Below are 18,545 nucleotides of genomic sequence, written 5' to 3'. Positions count from 1 at the left end.
TATGTTGGTGAACAAGACATTGTAGGTAATTTGTGCTAACAGCACTGGTGCAAATTTTTACTCAGGATCTCATCTCATTATCTCTAGCCGCTTTATCCTGTTCTACAGGGTCGCAGGCAAGCGGGAGCCTATCCCAACTGACTACGGGCGAAAGGCGGGGTACACCCTGGACAAGTCGCCAGGTCATCACAGGGCTGACACATAGACACAGACAACCATTCACACTCACATTCACACCTACGGTCAATTTAGAGTCACCAGTTAACCTAACCTGCATGTCTTTGGACTGTGGGGGAAACCGGAGCACCCGGAGGAAACCCACGTGGACACGGGGAGAACATGCAAACTCCACACAGAAAGGCCCTCGCCGGCCACAGGGCTCGAACCCGGACCTTCTTGCTGTGAGGCGACAGCGCTAACCACTACACCACCGTGCTGCCCTTTACTCAGGATCTTTCTACTTTATTCTTCTTATTATTCTCAATGTGTTTAGGATGCTATTTCTCCCTCAGTTTTCAACCAATCATTACCAAATTTCACATGACGAATACCTCTGGGCTGACTATGACTTTTCGTGCTGATCTGGATCACTGATCCAGAATGAGCCATGAAAAATGGGATTTTTTTTTCAATCACTTATAACTCGGTCAGTTTTCATGATTGAAAAAAAATCAGGTTTTTTTTCTTTTGTTCAGGGTGGCAGGATGCAACTTTTCCTCACTAAGCGCCATTCTCTATCTCTTACCGTTCTGGATCTACAGGGTACGGTGACCAGATGTCCCATTTTTTTAACAGCTAGCACAAATTACTGTGACTTTAGTCACAGTGTATGTCTAGTTTTATTTCTATTTTCTCAATCACTTTACAGGCATCAGTAGAAAGAGAAACTCCCTAAAGTGGAGCTCAGGAAGAAAAAAAAATGTGAGGAACTCCTCTTTCTCAGACCAGGATGTGAATCAAAAGGCTTTTTAATAAGTTCGAGTACTTTATTGTCATTGTTAAGGCACAATGGAATTTCTTTTGTGCTGGTCTCAAAGGTGCAAGAAGTTAAGGTGCAAAATATTAAGACAAACCCTTACCTAGCAAGTACCTGAGAGCTAAGAAAGGTGATAAGTAAATAAATATATGTGCAAAATGAGCATAAATACTCTTAACAGAAATGATATGGGGAAAAAAATATATTTTTGAGAGTTAAAATTGACCACAAAGTTGTCATTGGAGCTGCCCCACTGAGCCAGCCAGCCCTGAGTGCGTGATGTCGCAGCAGGAACCGGTTTTAAGGCCGATACAGCTATGGACCAAAGTCATATAAATCAAAATTTATGGTGAAAGTAAGAAATCCCGTTACCGACTTGCTCAACTAAGACTAATTTGACTTCGTTGATTGTGGGTTGACTCTCATTAAAACAGGATAGGTGTTATAACTTATGTAACATACATGTACATGCATGCATTTTCACTGATAAAACATAAAAGGCTAATTAAATAATCAGATGAACTGAGACAATCACATTCTGAAGCAAATTAAATAATCTTACACCGGTAACTTAAACACACAATACAAGTTACATGTATTAATCTAAATTCGGGTAAACAACGAGTTGTTTTTGTTGTTTTTTTATCTAAATGAGAGTCGGAGCTTACCAGTCTGCGTTCTCGCTTCTTGAAGGCCGATCTTGTGGCCGATTGTTTTGAAACAATCTGACTTTCAGTTGTTAGTTCAGTTCTCCATTCATTTACTTCTTCCACGTAAGGGTGAGATGGCAACAATATCCAGTGGAGAAATCAGACAGCTGGTCCACTTATTCTCCATTTTCTCCATTACTGAGTACTCCACCATTACTGCTCAGCTCAGGCAATTACTAAAACCCAGGACGGGATGGAACGGAACATCACCAGTTTTAGCAACAACTGTGGGGAGGTCACTGCCCAAGCAATATGTCATGTCCCGTTCCAGCCCGGGTTTTACCAACAACCCTCGGCTCACGCTCCTGGAGAACTGGTGCAACTGAACTTTCCTTTATAAAATAAATAAATTAAATAATTTCCTTTTCTTGTAGTTTTCTTTTCCTTTAATTGTTGGTACTGCACCCTCTTTCAATACGGGCTTATAGCCAACGCTCCTCAACAGATCAGAGGTCTCGTACAAGTCTTCAGTAAAATGTGCAGAGCAGAGGAGAGACCACTTCGTAGGTGCCCGATGTGCCCGTGAACTTCTCGCAAAATGCGTCCAAATCTTTGCAATTTGAACATTCTTGAGCCATGAATGCAATGTAAATCCACCTTCTGTCGTGTTACTGCACCGTCCAGCAACACATCTACGTGGCATGACGATAAATTGGCTCAAAATGGAGGATCGGAGTTGCAGTCAGCTCTTTGTTTTAGTATAGCGGAAATGGTGATGAGACTGATAGACTTCCTGCTGTGACGTTATGAACGTCAAGGTCATTCACTCAGACCACTACCTATATAAATCACTTTAATCATAAAAATTACTATATTAGATGTATTGTTAACACTTAAAACTATTCCTTTGCCATTCTTGAGGTCTCAAGGCATTTATAAACAAAAGTGAGGCCATGGCTCTGCGTATATGCTTTAAACTCCTCAGAAAGTAGAGTCGTCATTGTGCTTTGCCTACTACCCTTGAGGTGTTATCAGTCCAGGAGAGGTCCTCCATGATGGTCACTCCCAGAAACTTCAAGCTGGAGACTGTCTCCACAGCCTCTGCTCTGATGGTTACTGGGCTGTGTGCTGTCTTTTTGGAGGTCCTGAAGTCCACAGTGATTTCTTTGGTCTTCTTGGTGTTCAAGACCAGGTTGTTGGTGTCGCACCATGCTGCCAGGTTCTGAGTCTCCTCTCTGTATGCAGCTTCATCGTTGTTGGATATAAGCCCAATGACCATCGTATCATCTGCAAACTTAACAATAATGTTCGATTTGTGGGTGGGTTGATAGTCGTGGGTGAAAAGTGCATAGAGGAGGGGACTCAGCACACAGCCTTGCGGCACACCGGTACTCAGGGTGAGGATGGAAGATGTATGTCTGCCAAGCCTGACAGACTGGGGGTGATTGGTCAGAAAGTCCAGTAACCGTTTACATATGTGTGGAGTGCAAACAGCTTGTTGATCAGCTGGCTCAGCACAATGTTAAACACTGAGCTGTTGTCAACAAACAGCATCCTAATGTAGGTGTTGGGCTTCTTCAGGTGTGAAAAGGCTGCATGAAGAGCCACACAGATGGCATATAAAAGATGTGTATTAAACTGTGTAGGATTTCTCATTGATACAGAATATAAATAATTGTTTGGCAATAAGCACACCAAAATATACAGTGGGGTCCAAAAGTCTGAGACCCCACAATTTTTTTCCCATTTTAAATTGGAAATAAACAAGGTTTTAGAAAATATTTAAAACAAAATAAATGTTCAGTATTTTGAATATTAAAGATTATGCACTATTTCTAAATCCTTATTTAAATGTAAGCAGATGTATGATGTTGACTGTGTTACCCGCGTTGTTCAAAAGGTCAGATTTTCCTCGTGTAATCTCTTCTGTTGAAACGCCTGATCAGATGACTCTGATAGATTTGATCTAAAATGGATCACGAACTTGTGGAGTCCACGCAGCTCGAGTGCACATCGTCATTAAAGCAAAAAAAGGGGACGAACCAAATACTAAGAAACTCCGAAATTCATATAAATATTTTAGAGATTCTACTTTTCAATCAAGTTGTTTTCAGTAATATAATTTGTAATAAAAACTGGATTAGATAAGAAAAGCATGCAGAATTGAAGCACTTTCACAGGTGCTCTTAGACTTTTGGACTCCACTGTACACTGTAAGCCTGTTACAGCTGTTTGCAGTCCACCTCTGTTGACTACCTGTCATGACTCAGAATCTGAGCACATAGCCAGAAGCATTTATCTTTAAAAACAAAACTAAACCCACACTGTAGTTAGTGTTTGTTTTATGCCGCTCTCTCTCTCTTCTTCTTCTTTCAGTTGTTCCCGTTAGGGGTTGCCACAGTGAATAGTGTCCCTCCATTTCCTCCTGTCTTCCATATTTTTTTCTGTCACACCAACCATCCTGGGTGGCACGGTGGTGTAGTGGTTAGTGCTGTCGCCTCACAGCAAGAAGGTCCGGGTTCGAGCCCCGTGGCCGGCGAGGGCCTTTCTGTGCAGAGTTTGCATGTTCTCCCCGTGTCCGCGTGGGTTTCCTCCGGGTGCTCCGGTTTCCCCCACAGTCCAAAGACATGCAGGTTAGGTTAACTGGTGACTCTAAATTGACCGTAGGTGTGAATGTGAGTGTGAATGGTTGTCTGTGTCTATGTGTCAGCCCTGTGATGACCTGGCGACTTGTCCAGGGTGTAGCCCGCCTTTCGCCCGTAGTCAGCTGGGATAGGCTCCAGCTTGCCTGCGACCCTGTAGAACAGGATAAAGCGGCTACAGATAATGAGATGAGATGAGAAGTTGTCTTACAAAACAGTGGTCTGCGCAGGACAGTTTGTAGCCATACAGTCTGTTAGAGCAAGCCTAACAGCTTGAGCACGGAACTTGTGAACACGGAACTGCCAGTGTTGCCAGATTGGGTGGTTTTAAGTGCATTTTGGCGGATTTGAACATGTTTTGGGCTGGAAAACGTCAGCAGTATCTGGCAACACTGCTGATAACTTTGTTTATACTCTTGAATAGCTCTTCTTCATGATGACAACCAGAAGTGTACCAACACGATGGGACGTGTAGCGCCACCTGTGGCTCGGGTGCACAATGTACAGTGGTGCTTGAAAGTTTGTGAACCCTTTAGAATTTTCTATATTTCTGCAGGAATATGACCTAAAACATCATCAGATTTTCACACAAGTCCTAAAAGTAGATCAAGAGAACCCAGTTAAACAAATGAGACAAAAATATTATACTTGGTCATTTATTTATTGATGAAAATGATCCAATATTACATATCTGTGAGTGGCAAAAGTATGTGAACCTCTAGGATTAGCAGTTAATTTGAAGGTGAAATTAGAGTCAGGTGTTTTCAGTCAATGGGATGACAATCAGGTGTGAGTGGGCACCCTGTTTTATTTAAAGAAGAGGGATCTATCAAAGTCTGATCTTCACAACACGTTTGTGGAAGTGTATCATGGCACGAACAAAGGAGATTTCTGAGGACCTCAGAAAAAGTGTTGTTGTTGCTCATCAGGCTGGAAAAGGTTACAAAACCATCTCTAAAGAGTTTGGACTCCACCAATCTACAGTCAGACAGATTGTGTACAAATGGAGGAAATTCAAGACCATTGTTACCCTCCCAGGAGTGGTTGACCAACAAAGATCACTCCGAGAGCAAGGCGTGTAATAGTCGGCGCGGTCACAAAGGACCCCAGGGTAACTTCTAAGCAACTGAAGGCCTCTCTCACATTGGCTAATGTTAATGTTCATGAGTCCACCATCAGGAGAAGACTGAACAACAATGGTGTGCATGGAAGGGTTGGAAGGAGAAAGCCACTGCTCTCTAAAAAGAACATTGCTGCTCATCTGCAGTTTGCTAAAGATCACGTGGACAAGCCAGAAGGCTATTGGAAAAATGTTTTGTGGACGGATGAGACCAAAATAAAACTTTTTGGTTTAAATGAGAAGCGTTATGTTTGGGGAAAGGAAAACACTGCATTCCAGCATAAGAACCTTATCCCATCTGTGAAACATGGTGGTGGTAGCATCATGGTTTGGGCCTGTTTTGCTGCATCTGGGCCAGGACAGCTTGCCATCATTGATGAAACAATGAATTCTGAATTATACCAGCGAATTCTAAAGGAAAATGGTCAGGACATCTGTCCATGAACTGAATCTCAAGAGAAGGTGGGTCATGCAGCAAGACAACAACCCTGAGCACACAAGTCGTTCTACCAAAGAATGATTAAAGAAGAATAAAGTTAATGTTTTGGAATGGCCAATTCAAAGTCCTGACCTTAATCCAATGGAAATGTTGTGGAAGGACCTGAAGCAAGCAGTTCATGTGAGGAAACCCACCAACATCCCAGAGTTGAAGCTGTTCTGTACGGAGGAATGGGCTAAAATTCCTCCAAGCCGGTGTGCAGGACTGATCAACAGTTACCAGAAATGTTTATTTGCAGTTATTGCTGCACAAGGGGATCACACCAGATACTGAAAGCAAAGGTTCACATACTTTTGCCACTCATAGATATGTAATATTGGATCATTTTCTTCAATAAATAAATGACCAAGTATAATATTTTTGTCTCATTTGTTTAACTGGGTTCTCTTGATCTACTTTTAGGACTTGTTTGAAAATCTGATGATGTTTAAGGTCATATTTATGCAGAAATATAGAAAATTCTAAAGGGTTCACAAACTTTCAAGCACCACTGTACCTCACACAATAGCTCGATTTCCTTGTGTGCATGTAGGATTGGATTTCTCTGGCACCCCTGCTGGGACCCTTTGCTCGATTACCGACAGTAGCTCGATTTGGATGTGCATGTAAACGCACTGAGTGTCTCTTCCAGCTTTTGCTATCAGGCAAGAGATACAGAGCAATGAAAACCAGGACAAACCGCCTGAAAAACAGTTTTTATCCCAAAGCAATCATGGCTTTAAACTCAAATGTGCAACAGAACTATTCTTGGCCAATGTGCAATTTGTGCAATATATATATATATATATAGAGAGAGAGAGAGAGAGAGAGAGAGAGATAATGAGATGAGATATATATGGGTGTATATTTTTTCTTATCAGTGTAATCTGTGTACATACAGAACCAAAACAATTCTGTTCATACTATTTTAAGTGCAATCTGTGTACATATAGAACCATACAATGGATTTCTGTTTATATTCTGTTTATACCATTTTACCAGTGCAACTCTGTATACTTTACTATTTATTTTTATACTTTATTTGTTCTCCCCCTTTTTTTCTTTTTTTCTTTCTATAACTCATAATGAGTCAACAGCATTTTCAATTTTGTTGTACCTTTGGAAAAGTGACAATGACAATAAAGACTTATCTTAATATAACGTAATGTGATTGATCAAAACAGAGGCAAGGTCAAATGTCTTCAATAGAGAGCGTGCACGTGACGTCACGAGGTCACGTGATATTTGTTTATCCGCCATTTTGGACGGCAAGGTCGCGCATCGAACTTAGACGAACCCGTTCTAATTATCAAGTGTGTAGGAGTAGATCTTTCGAGAATGGTTATATCTTGTTCAGCATTTGGTTGTACCAATAGACAGGGCCAAAAGGAGGGCCTGTCATTTTATAGATTCCCCGCAGACAAGGAAAGACGAGCAAAATGGGTGTCCGCTGTGCGAAAAGAAAACTGGTACCCCAGTTCTACCAGCCGAATTTGTAGTAAACACTTCATATCAGGTAGGTGTAATCTTACTCCTAGTACATCTGTTAAGTTGATTTTCGGATTGAATGATAACTGCATACTTAGAAACTAGACAGTCTCTAACATTTAAAATGGCTATGCCTAGCCCTACTACCCTCATTAGCCGGTTAAAGTCGGTTAACCTATGAGTTTAAACAGGGATGCAAACGGCGGATGCGCCTTTTTCACGGCTGAATCGTGCAGATCCGATTTTTTTTAGGGGGGGCGTTGGAGTGTTTACTGTTTTTCAGACAAAAACATACATATTTACAACCCTGTCATTATCTGGAACTGAGTTTAGATTTCGAACATTCTTACGATAAAACATCCTGCATAGTCTCTTTATGATAAACGTCTTAATGCCACTTACCCGTGAGGTTATCAAGTAGACATTCTTCTTCGGAACCTTCCAGAGGTATAGTTGAGATACCCATCCCGCAACAAAATATTTATAAGCTTCCAGGCTCTTGTAAGCTTTGAGGGCTTTGCCAGTGTAACACGATTCACGATTAACGAGAAAATTGTAAATGTCGTGGTCGGCCAGATCGGGCAAATCGCCGGCACCGCAGCTCCGAATTTCCCTGAACAAGGATTGCAGCAAGTTGTACGGATCTGCAATCCCCAACCTGGAACACTTTTCCACGTAACGCTGCCTCACGTCACCTTCAAAATGCTGAACAAACTTAGACAAGTAATCGCGCGATGTAGATGGGGTATTTTCCGAATTTTCTTGGGGATTACTGCCTGGATCCATTACGCTCGCGCAAGGTAAACAATCCTGAAGCCATCCAATATGGCAGAATAGGCAGAGTAAACACGGACGGGTCATGTGACTGCACATCCTCTATAGTTCCCTCTGTGTTTGAAGTATATTTCAGGTGTACAAATGAGCAAGAAGATGAAAGACTAGACTTGTTACAGGCCTTAATGAAGTCATATGCCGCTTTTCCACTACAAACGCGGCTGAGTTGGGCTGAGCCGTGCCGTGCTGAGTCGGGGTGAGCGGGGCTGTTGGAGTTGCATTTCGACTGCAACCGCGCTGAACCGTGCTGGCTGGAAGTGGGTGGACACATTGGGTGGAGTTAGCGAAAGTGGGTGGACGTCAGGTGATGTCGTTAAGCAGCGCAAACAGTGACATCAGTGAGCTTTTAAGCGGTAGTCTCACGACCCGAATAGTAAACAATAAACATGGAGGACATGGAGTCGTTAGTGTTGCTGGTCTTGGTGCTGTGGCTTGTTGTCACCGACAACGCGGACAGATACTGGCAAGAGCGTATAGATGAGGCGAGGCGCATAAGGCTTCAGAAATTCTCGTAATTCGTAATTATTCTCCTTCCGGGTTTACGGCGTTTACAGATCCCAGCGCGCTCGCGGAGCGTGTGTGGGCATGTGAGGACACTCCTCCTCACCAATCAGTGCACAGGGGAGTGTCTGCTCACGCCCCCAGCCTCACTCGGCACGGCTTGGCTCGCTTCAGCCCCACTCCAAAACGGTGCGAGTTTTAGGGGCTAAGCAGGGCTGAAACGAGCTGAGTCGTGCTGGTTTTTGGTAGTCGAAACGTGAGCCGTGTCGGGCTGAAGTGAGCTGAAGCGAGCTGAAAAAGGGTAGTGGAAAAGGGCCAATAGACATCTAGGTCCCCCCCCCGCCCCTTTCAACTGTGTATCATGCTAACTAGCTAGCTAGGCTCCTTTAGCTGTCATGTCCTAATGGAAGATTAAAATAGTCTTTGAATAGTTAGTTCTTTTGCTATAAATAGACTCAGATAGATGTGCTTCAATAATCTGTTAAAGATCATTTTAATTAAAAAAGTGCTAAGTAGGGTTGGGGTTAGCATAGCATATCTTTTTTTTAATGTCCTATATTTACTCGCTTTTAAGTCAAGTCATTTGTATAGCACTTTTAACAATAAACATTGTCGCAAAGCAGCTTTACAGAATTTGAACGACTTAAAATATGAGCTAATTTTATCCCTAATCTATCCCCAATGAGCAAGCCTGTGGCAACGGTGGCGAGGAAAAACTCCCTCAGACGACATGAGGAAGAAACCCCTAGAGGAACCAGACTCAAAAGGGAACCCATCCTCATTTGGGCAACAACAGACAACATGACTGTAACATTAACAGTCCTAACATAAAGTCAGCTTTGTGGATGCTATAAACCCCCCACCGACGGAAACCCGAGCGCAAAACCTTTCACGACAACCGCAGTCCCAAAGTCAGCAAGTCAACTGCAGTCCCCAGCCACAAAAGCACCACTGTAAGAGCCCAGAGCGTCCTCCAGGTGTGACCCCCAACTGTCCACATGGGGCCGCCATCCACAGGAGCGATGCGATGAAACTCCAACCAGACACAGGGCACCAGGATGGACCAGGCAGGTCCGAGGAACAGAAGAGGTCAGCATCTCGATCCCAGGACCGACATGTAACTCAGAGGGACAGATTTGGGGGGGAGAGAGAGAGAGAAAAAAAACACAGGTTGTTAGGTATGCCAAATGTCACCTGATAAGTAGGAACAGTATACATATTGTACTGAGTACAAGCAGGGACTCTGGCAACTAACTATGACAGCGTAACTAAAAGGGGAGAGCCAGAAGGTAACACAGGCATGAGGGAGCCCCGGGACATAAAGCAGCAGCCACTACATCGTCAACAAACTCGAGTGAGCAAGCGAGTGGGGGACTGACAGCATCCATACATCCCAGTTTACCAAAACACTCTATGTCTGAGGACCCTCCAGATCTACACCTTTACCTCATAAACACCATTAACAAAAGGCTTGACTAAACAGATATGTTTTCAGCCGAGACTTAAACACTGAGACTGTGTCTGATTCCCGAACACTATTTGGAAGGCTGTTCCATAACTGTGGGGCTTTGTAAGAAAAAGTGATTCAGAAGCACAGATCATCACTTTAGATTCTTCTTCTTCTTTTGGCTGTTCCAGATTAGGGGTCGCCACAGTGGATCTTTCGTCTCCATTGCTCCTTGTCTTCCGCATCCTTCTCTACCACACCTGCCACTTTCATGTCCTCTCTCACCACATCCATGTATCTCCTCTTTGGCCTTCCTTGTTTTCGTTTGCCTGGCAGCTCCATCCTCAACATTCTCCTTCCCACATGCTCTGCATCCCTTCTCAGGATGTGCCCATACCATCTCAGTCTCATCTCTCTTAGCTTCATTCCCAAGCTCTCCACATGTGCTGTTCCTCTGATGTGCTCGTTCCTTATCCTGTCCAACCTCATCACTCCCATCGCAAACCTTAACATCCTCAACTCTGCCACCTCCAACTTTGCCTCCTGTCTCTTCGTTAAGGGTACTGTCTTCAATCCATACATCACAGCTGGTCTCACTACTGTCTTATACATCTTACCTTTCACTTTTGCTGGGACTTTCCTATCACAAATGACTCCCGAAATCCTTCTCCAACTGCTCCACCCTGCCTGCACTCTCTTTCTCACCTCACTATCGCAGCCTCCATTTTCCTGCACAGTTGACCCCAGGTACTTGAATTCACCAACTTTCTTTACGTCGACTCCTTGCATCTTCACTACACTCTCATCCCCATTCTCATTGATGCACATGTATTCTGTTTTGCTACTGCTCACTTTCATTCCTCTTCATTTCAATGCATACCTCCATCTCTCCAAACCCAGCTCAACCTCCTTTCTACTTTCACCACATATCACAGTATCATCTGCAAACATCATGCTCCATGGTGACTCTTGCCTCATTTCGTCCATCAAGCTATCCATCACTATGGCAAACAAGAAAGGACTCAAAGCAGATTCTTGATGGAGTCCCACCTTCACCTTCAGGCCTAGAAATTCATATATTTTTTCACCAGCCAGCCGGACTAGTTACCTTCCAAAGTAACTAGCCAAACAGAAAATCAACTCGCCAAAATTTGTTATGTATGAATTTTACCTCTGTCAAAAATAACACAAAAGAGAGTAGTTACCATTGTTCATGACTAATGTGCATTTATTTCAAGACCCGAGTATTTTGATACTGTTGTTAAATACATAAATGAGAACAACACACAGCACCATAATATCTCTCATCTCATTATCTCTAGCCGCTTTATCCTGTTCTACAGGGTAGCAGGCAAGCTGGAGCCTATCCCAGCTGACTACGGGCGAAAGGCAGGGTACACCCTGGACAAGTCGCCAGATCATCACAGGGCTGACACATAGACACAGACAACCATTCACACTCACATTCACACCTACGGTCAATTTAGAGTCACCAGTTAACCTAACCTGCATGTCTTTGGACTGTGGGGGAAACCGGAGCACCCGGAGGAAACCCACGCGGACACAGGGAGAACATGCAAACTCCGCACAGAAAGGCCCTCGCCGGCCATGGGGCTCAAACCCGGACCTTCTTGCTGTGAGGCGACAGCGCTAACCACTACACCACCGTGCCGCCGCACCATAATATAATATCAACAAATAATAATATATTGGAAAACTTGGCAACTTGGTGGATGAGTATTGAAAATAAATATACTTACTATCATGACTATAGCACCCAAAATATGTTCAACATGCTTTCTGTATTTAACCATTTATGAGAGAGAAAGCATTAGGAGCTTTATATTGACTAGGAATCAACTTGAAAAAAATTAATTATTCCATAAAAATCGTATTGCAGCCAAGGCCTACCCTGCTCCCACATTTGCTTATAAGTCCTTTGTCGTTTCTCCTTCTCGTACACTTTATCGGTGGCCTTTTTCTCCTCTTCAGACCGAGGTCGCTTTGTCCCTGTCTCTGGCGGTTTCTGTACACCTTTCAGAAAATTCCACATCGCAACATAGCTTTGGCAGATGTAGATGTAAACAACAACAAAAACACGTGTTTAAACGGGCAATAATGTGGCCACATTTATTGAATTTGATAACGTGATTACCGCGATATTCAACGAGATGAATTATATGCATGCGCAGTAGTGAAAAAACCGACAGCCTGACTCGTACATGATATGATTCGGAATTCTTCGGTATTTTCCGTCCTGCCGATAAACACATCAATTAACACAGACACGGCACACGCTTAATATGTGGCGGCTTTAGTTGACGGTGTGTCTGAATCTTTGCTTCATATATATTTTTTATTTTCAACTAGCCAGCCAGGCTGGCTAGTGACAGGAATTACCCGCCAAATGACAAATTAAGTCGCCTCGGGCGACCGGACCACCGCGAATTTCGAGCCGTGACCTTGAACCATTCACGCCCCTTTTCCACCAAAGCAGTTCCAGGGCTGGTTCGGGGCCAGTGCTTAGTTTGGAACCGGGTTTTCTGTTTCCACTGACAAAGAACTGGCTCTGGGGCCAGAAAAAACAACTCCAGGCTAGCACCAGCTCTTTGCTGGGCCAGAGGAAAGAACCACTTATGTCAGCGGGGGGCGGAGTTGTTAAGACCAACAACAATAGCAAGACCGCGAAAGGTCGCCATTTTTAAATAAGCGACGAGATATCATGGATGCAGTAAAGCAGCAGTCATCCATTATTGTTGTTGTTGTTGCTTCTTCTTCTTCTTCATGTTGTTGTTGCTTCGATGTTCGCGCCAAGGTTTATGCAAACACAGCGACATAACTGACGTATACAGTGATGTAATGACGTGGCTCCCCTTAGCACCCCAAGCTATGGAAAAGCAAACTGGTTCTCAGCTGGCTTACAAGTTGAACGAGTTGTGAACCAGTACAAGCACTGGCCCCAAACCAGCCCTGGAACTGATTTGGTGGAAAAGGGGTATCAGTAGGGCGACCAGACGTTCCGGTTTTACCGGGACAGTCCCGATTTGGGGTTGTGTGTCCTGAGTCCCGACAAAAATCTGTCGGGACACGGATATGTCCCGGTTTTCGCCACTCGCAACGTTTGTGACTGAGCAGCGTGGGAATCATTAGCGGAGAAATGTCTGCATTTACTATTTTGATGAATTGACAGGAATCGCAAACTTTCCTGGTTACTGCCCCCTGGCCCTGTGGCATGGGTGTTTATTTAGCCACATTATTCCAGACAACAGAACGTGTTGCCATGCAACAATAAAATAAACATTAACTGGCGCGAATGTTCTTTGTCTAGGGCACTTTCACACCAAAGGTTGCCTTTTTCAAGTTTAGCTTCTAGGGTCATAAAAGTAAACTAAATGCGACATAATGTATCACTTTTGTTCACTGTTTTTGTCTGAGGGTCGGAAAGAAGCTACACAGTCAGTGGTTCTTCCATCCTATTATTATTGTGGAAATATTAGCCATTTTTAACATGTTTTTGACAGAATCTGCAGTCCCAAATTAAATTTTAAAATATTGCATTGAGTATTAAATAATTTCTGTCCCATGCATGGCTGAGCATGCTGCTTCCTTATATAAGGAGTGAGTCAAGAAATGTCCATTCCAAATTTCATGAAAATCTGTAAATTCGTTTGGCCGCTATGGTGATTTAACTGAATCATGGCATTCCGTGTTAAAACAAATAAAGTGATTGTCCTTTCCTGAACAACATGAGTAACTGATAATGTGTTGTGCATTATCAGTCTAGAATACCATTTAAGAAATTGTTTTTCATCACTGTTTTCACCTCATTTTCAATTTGAACTGTTATTAAGCAGGTAGTGAGTTTTTCAGCTATTCGAAATCCTGATGTAGAATCTGCGTTAAAAATCTGTCCTCTCCAGAACTTAGGATAATCTGTAAAACTTACCTCAGTTTTATGGAGAAATATTCTTACTGGATTAATTAGGGCCCAACAATATAAAACCAACGAGAAACTATCGCATTCAAATGCATGGTTGAGATACATACATAAAAATGTTGTTAAAGGGGATGTCCTCTCCAGAACAAGGGGATGTCCTCTCTTCAATTATGGCCATTGGAAAATAAGTAGGCATAGTTTTGGTGTTGTTGTGTTTCACTGTTATGTGTTGTTCATTGTTATTTGATAAAAAGTTAAGTTTTTGTAGCATTAGGCCTTCTTGACAGGTTTTTCTACTGATGTGTAGGAAAGCGAGAATAGACAGACGAGGAACTTCTGAGATTGAACTAGGTGGCAATTTGAGAAAGAACTTTCACCTCAAAGTTACCATCTGGGGACTAGTACTAGTACAAACAAAGACCTGTCGGTCAGACAAGTCAAATAATTTGGATGTAAATGTGCCCAGGTTACAATATTGGTTAATTTTCTGAGAAAATTAAGCGTTAAAGAAAAATGTCCTCTCCTGAACAAATGCCCAAGACTCCCAACACTATTAATTCTCTCTCACTGACTAGATGTTAAATGTTTGCTCTCATCAAATGCATAGTTTAACATATGAAATTTGTGGCTCCAGGAGTTTTGGATGTAAATTGCTAACTTATATGTTAAGTACTTTTAGGATAATAAGGATAAATAAACCTTCATTATTGTAAAGGTCCAAGAAATAATATAATGGTCCAAGAAACTGTGCAAAAGGTTCTTTTTTCAATCAGAAAACATATTCAAAATTGTTGCCATAGTTTTCCTGAGTAATTTTTCATTTGAAAAGCGATGTTAAACATTCTGTCCTCTCCTGAACAGAAATATGGATTTTGTGACCTGATTTGATTTGCGCGGTGACCAGAAAGTAGATACAATATGAAGTTGAAATTTTCTAGTCACCTACCAGATTGGTGTATCTTTCTAAAAAGGCATTTTAGCTGATTTCCTGGACCTATTTCTCATTTCTAGCTCTATTGATATGTGAAGTGACTCCTAAAATAGACTGAAAAAATTCAACAAAAACTAGATTTTCCAAAATATGTCCACCATTGATGGATATTTTGGTGTCTCTTTGTTCCATTAACATCTCTGCAATAATTAGGTGGAATGTAGGGGACCCAATCCACCAATTAGGCTTAAATCTGAATGATAATGTAAAAAAAATCCAAATTTGTGAATTTTACCTTCCTGCTATGTTAAAACTAATAAATTTTGGAATTTGAAATGACTTGTAGCCTTGATACTTGAGGTACATGTTACCCAATATGTATTCTATGGAATTCAGGATGGATTTTTGCATTACATTGAAGTTCATTTTCAACTGTTTTTGGGACTTTTAAGGCAACCTTTGGTGTGAAAGTGCCCTCTAGCAGCTAGCAGCAGTAATGCCACAGCAATTATGCAGAAAAGAAAATGTACCTTTTCCAAAGATTTACAGGGCACCTACCCCTTGCTCCGAGAGGTGCAGAACAATGCGCACGAAGCCTACTGCACACACTGTAAGTGTTCCTTCTCCGTAGCCCACGGTGGTAACGCCGATATACAGGATCACATTAGATTCACTCTTCTTGTAAATATACGTAGGCTAATGCATTTTGTTTAGGGTGGGTGGATTGACAGTCGCCTTAGCTTTGTTCCTGTGTTTTGTTCTTGTACTGAGTTGGGTAGCCTATGTTGCAAATGCTGTGCGCTCCTGTGGGGGCTTTCCTCGGGCTGTCGCCCCTCTCCTCCTTTACTGCTGTTTTGTTTGAGTGTATATTCTTAAATCACTTGTCTCTTTTTTGTTTCTGTTTAACATACCATTCTGACAGTTTGGCCATATTGCTGTGTTGAACAGCTTGTCGCACCTTCCATTAAAGTGTTCACTTTTGTACACATCTTCTTGCTTTATTCATTCAGTTGTGGGGAATGGTTAGTAAGGTTGATTCTGACCTAGGCTATGTTGAGGTCACATATCTACTTTTTAAGTTCATGCTATAGTGCATACAATTTTAGAGATATAGCCTACATGTGCATATGCATTCTTCTTGGTGTTCTCACAAACAGGTGAAATAAATCAGTTTAAATTTGGCCTATGGACATAGCCTGGCCTATTCTCAGCCATTACAAAATCTGTTGTCTGACCATAATTTAACTGATCTGTATACCACTATGCTACTAGATAACAAAATGCCTGTTTGTTTTATTTCATGTGAGATGTTGATAAATGTGAGCTTCAACAAAATGATAAGAGCACCTCTCTGAGTGTCACGTTTACGTAAAAAAAAGGTGCGCCGGTTTCATCTCATGTCATCTCATCTCATTATCTCTAGCCGCTTTATCCCAGGGGCGATTCTAGCATCTGATCTTTGGGGGTGCTTAGCCCCCACAGCTGACAGAGGCACCTGGCTTGAACGACGGTGTTTCCACGTTTATTCCGCATTTAGACTAGACTTAACTAGACAAGAAGACTAGACTAGACAAGACTAGACTTATGCAATGTTTTAACAGAAGCTGACCCAATAAACTATGATATCTACACATTTACAACCACTGACACAAATATTTATGTTATATTTTTAACTAAACAAGACCTACTACTGCATTTGTAATGTTGGAGCTATTCATTTTGAACAGTGGTAATTGTTAATTAATGTGTTATTGTGTATTGTGTAATAATAGTATGTATTATTATGATTTTACATTAGTTTACATTAGTAAACGCTATGTTACATTAAATAAAATTGACTAACACATGGTGGTCTAGCACCGTAGCACTTGTACAGCTTTGCACAAAAGTATCTCGATATGGATGATAAATGTCGTTTTTATCATTCTGTTCATAGACCAGGGAACATCAATATTGCATTATGCATATTATTGTGTTGTGTTTAACAATTGTAACTCCAGTCCGTACCTTCACATTATCTCGCTATGCCAGTAATACTCAGGTGCTACTTCGAGTTCCTCATCGGCGTGGAATCCAGTTAAAAAAACCACCATGTCGTAGCAAGCACTCGCGCGGACAGGCAACCCAATCAGAGGGGACGCAAGGAGGAGAGGTATTTTACTGATCATAGAACTATCACGTAACAGGTGAATTCAAGAACACACACACGCCCGCGCACACATTCATTGCGCAGTGCGCAAGGGCACTTATTTCTGAAAATTACGTCCAAAAGCAGTGTTTTTGAGGGTGCTGAGCTAGGGGGTGCTGAGCTCGTTTTTGGGGGTGCTTGAGCACCCCCAAAAATAGGCTAAACACACCCCTGCTTTATCCTTCTCCAGGGTCGCAGGCAAGCTGGAGCCTATCCCAGCTGACTACGGGCGAAAGGTGGGGTACACCCTGGACAAGTCGCCAGGTCATCACAGGGCTGACACATATGGCCCTTTTCCACTACCCTTTTTCAGCTCACTTCAGCTCGCTTCAGCTCACTTCAGCCCGACATGGCTCGCGTTTCGACTACCTCGGAACAGCACGACTCAGCTCGCTTCAGCCCTGCTTAGCACCCAAAACTTGCATGGTTTTGGAGTGGGGCTGAAGCGAGCCAAACCGAGCTGAGTGGGGCTAGGGGCGTGAGGAGACACTCCCCTGTGCACTGATTGGTGAGGAGGAGTGTCCTCACATGCCCACACACGCCCCGCGAGCACGCTGGGATCTGTAAACACCGCAAACCTGGAAGAAGAATTACGAATTACGAGAATTTCTGAAGCCTTATGCGCCTCGCCTCATCTATACGCTCTTGCCAGTATCTGTTGGCGTTGTCGGTGACAACAAGCCACAGCACCAAGACCAGCAACACTAACGACTCCATGTCCTCCATGTTTATTGTTTACTCTCCGGGTTGTGAGACTACCGCTTAAAAGATCACTGATGTCACTGTTTGCGCCGCTTAACGACATCACCTGACGTCCACCCACTTTCGCTAACTCCACCCAATGTGTCCACCCACTTCGGTTCAGCGCGGTTGTAGTCGAAATGCAACTCCAATAGTGGAAAAGCGGCAATAGACACAGACAACCATTCACACTCACGGTCAATTTAGAGTCACCAGTTAACCTAACCTGCATGTCTTTGGACTGTGGGGGAAACCGGAGCACCCGGAGGAAACCCATGCGGACACGAGGAGAACATGCAAACTCCGCACAGAAAGGCCCTCGCCGGCCACGGGGCTCGAACCCGGACCTTCTTGCTGTGAGGCGACAGCGCTAACCACTACACCACCGTGTGTGCTGGTTTCAGACTAGGGAAATCTGGTCACCCTAGGTATTCGTTCCAACTGCACACCTCACTGCTGTTTCACTGTTCTCATACATGTCTTGCACCGCTCTGATATCAGATAATGTTCGTTTATTAAATTCACAGATTGAAATAATAAATTATTGTAAAAACAAACAATTAACAAAAAAAATTTATATTAATATTTGTAGTCATCGAAGAAGAAAAAAAA

The 18,545-nt window shown here is 42.8% G+C and overlaps 1 protein-coding gene across 1 annotated transcript in view; it reads left to right on the top strand.

The window, feature by feature from the left end:
* rps5 (ribosomal protein S5) overlaps positions 1–18,545 on the top strand; it is a 64,885-nt gene that overhangs the window by 26,236 nt on the left and 20,104 nt on the right. The window lies entirely within an intron of this gene.

The sequence above is a fragment of the Neoarius graeffei genome, chromosome 2 (genome assembly GCF_027579695.1).
Source record: "Neoarius graeffei isolate fNeoGra1 chromosome 2, fNeoGra1.pri, whole genome shotgun sequence".
In the NCBI taxonomy this organism is placed as follows: Eukaryota; Metazoa; Chordata; class Actinopteri; order Siluriformes; family Ariidae; genus Neoarius; species Neoarius graeffei.
The sequence above is the reverse complement of the archived record's forward strand: the minus strand, read 5'-3'. Positions and strand labels throughout refer to the sequence as shown.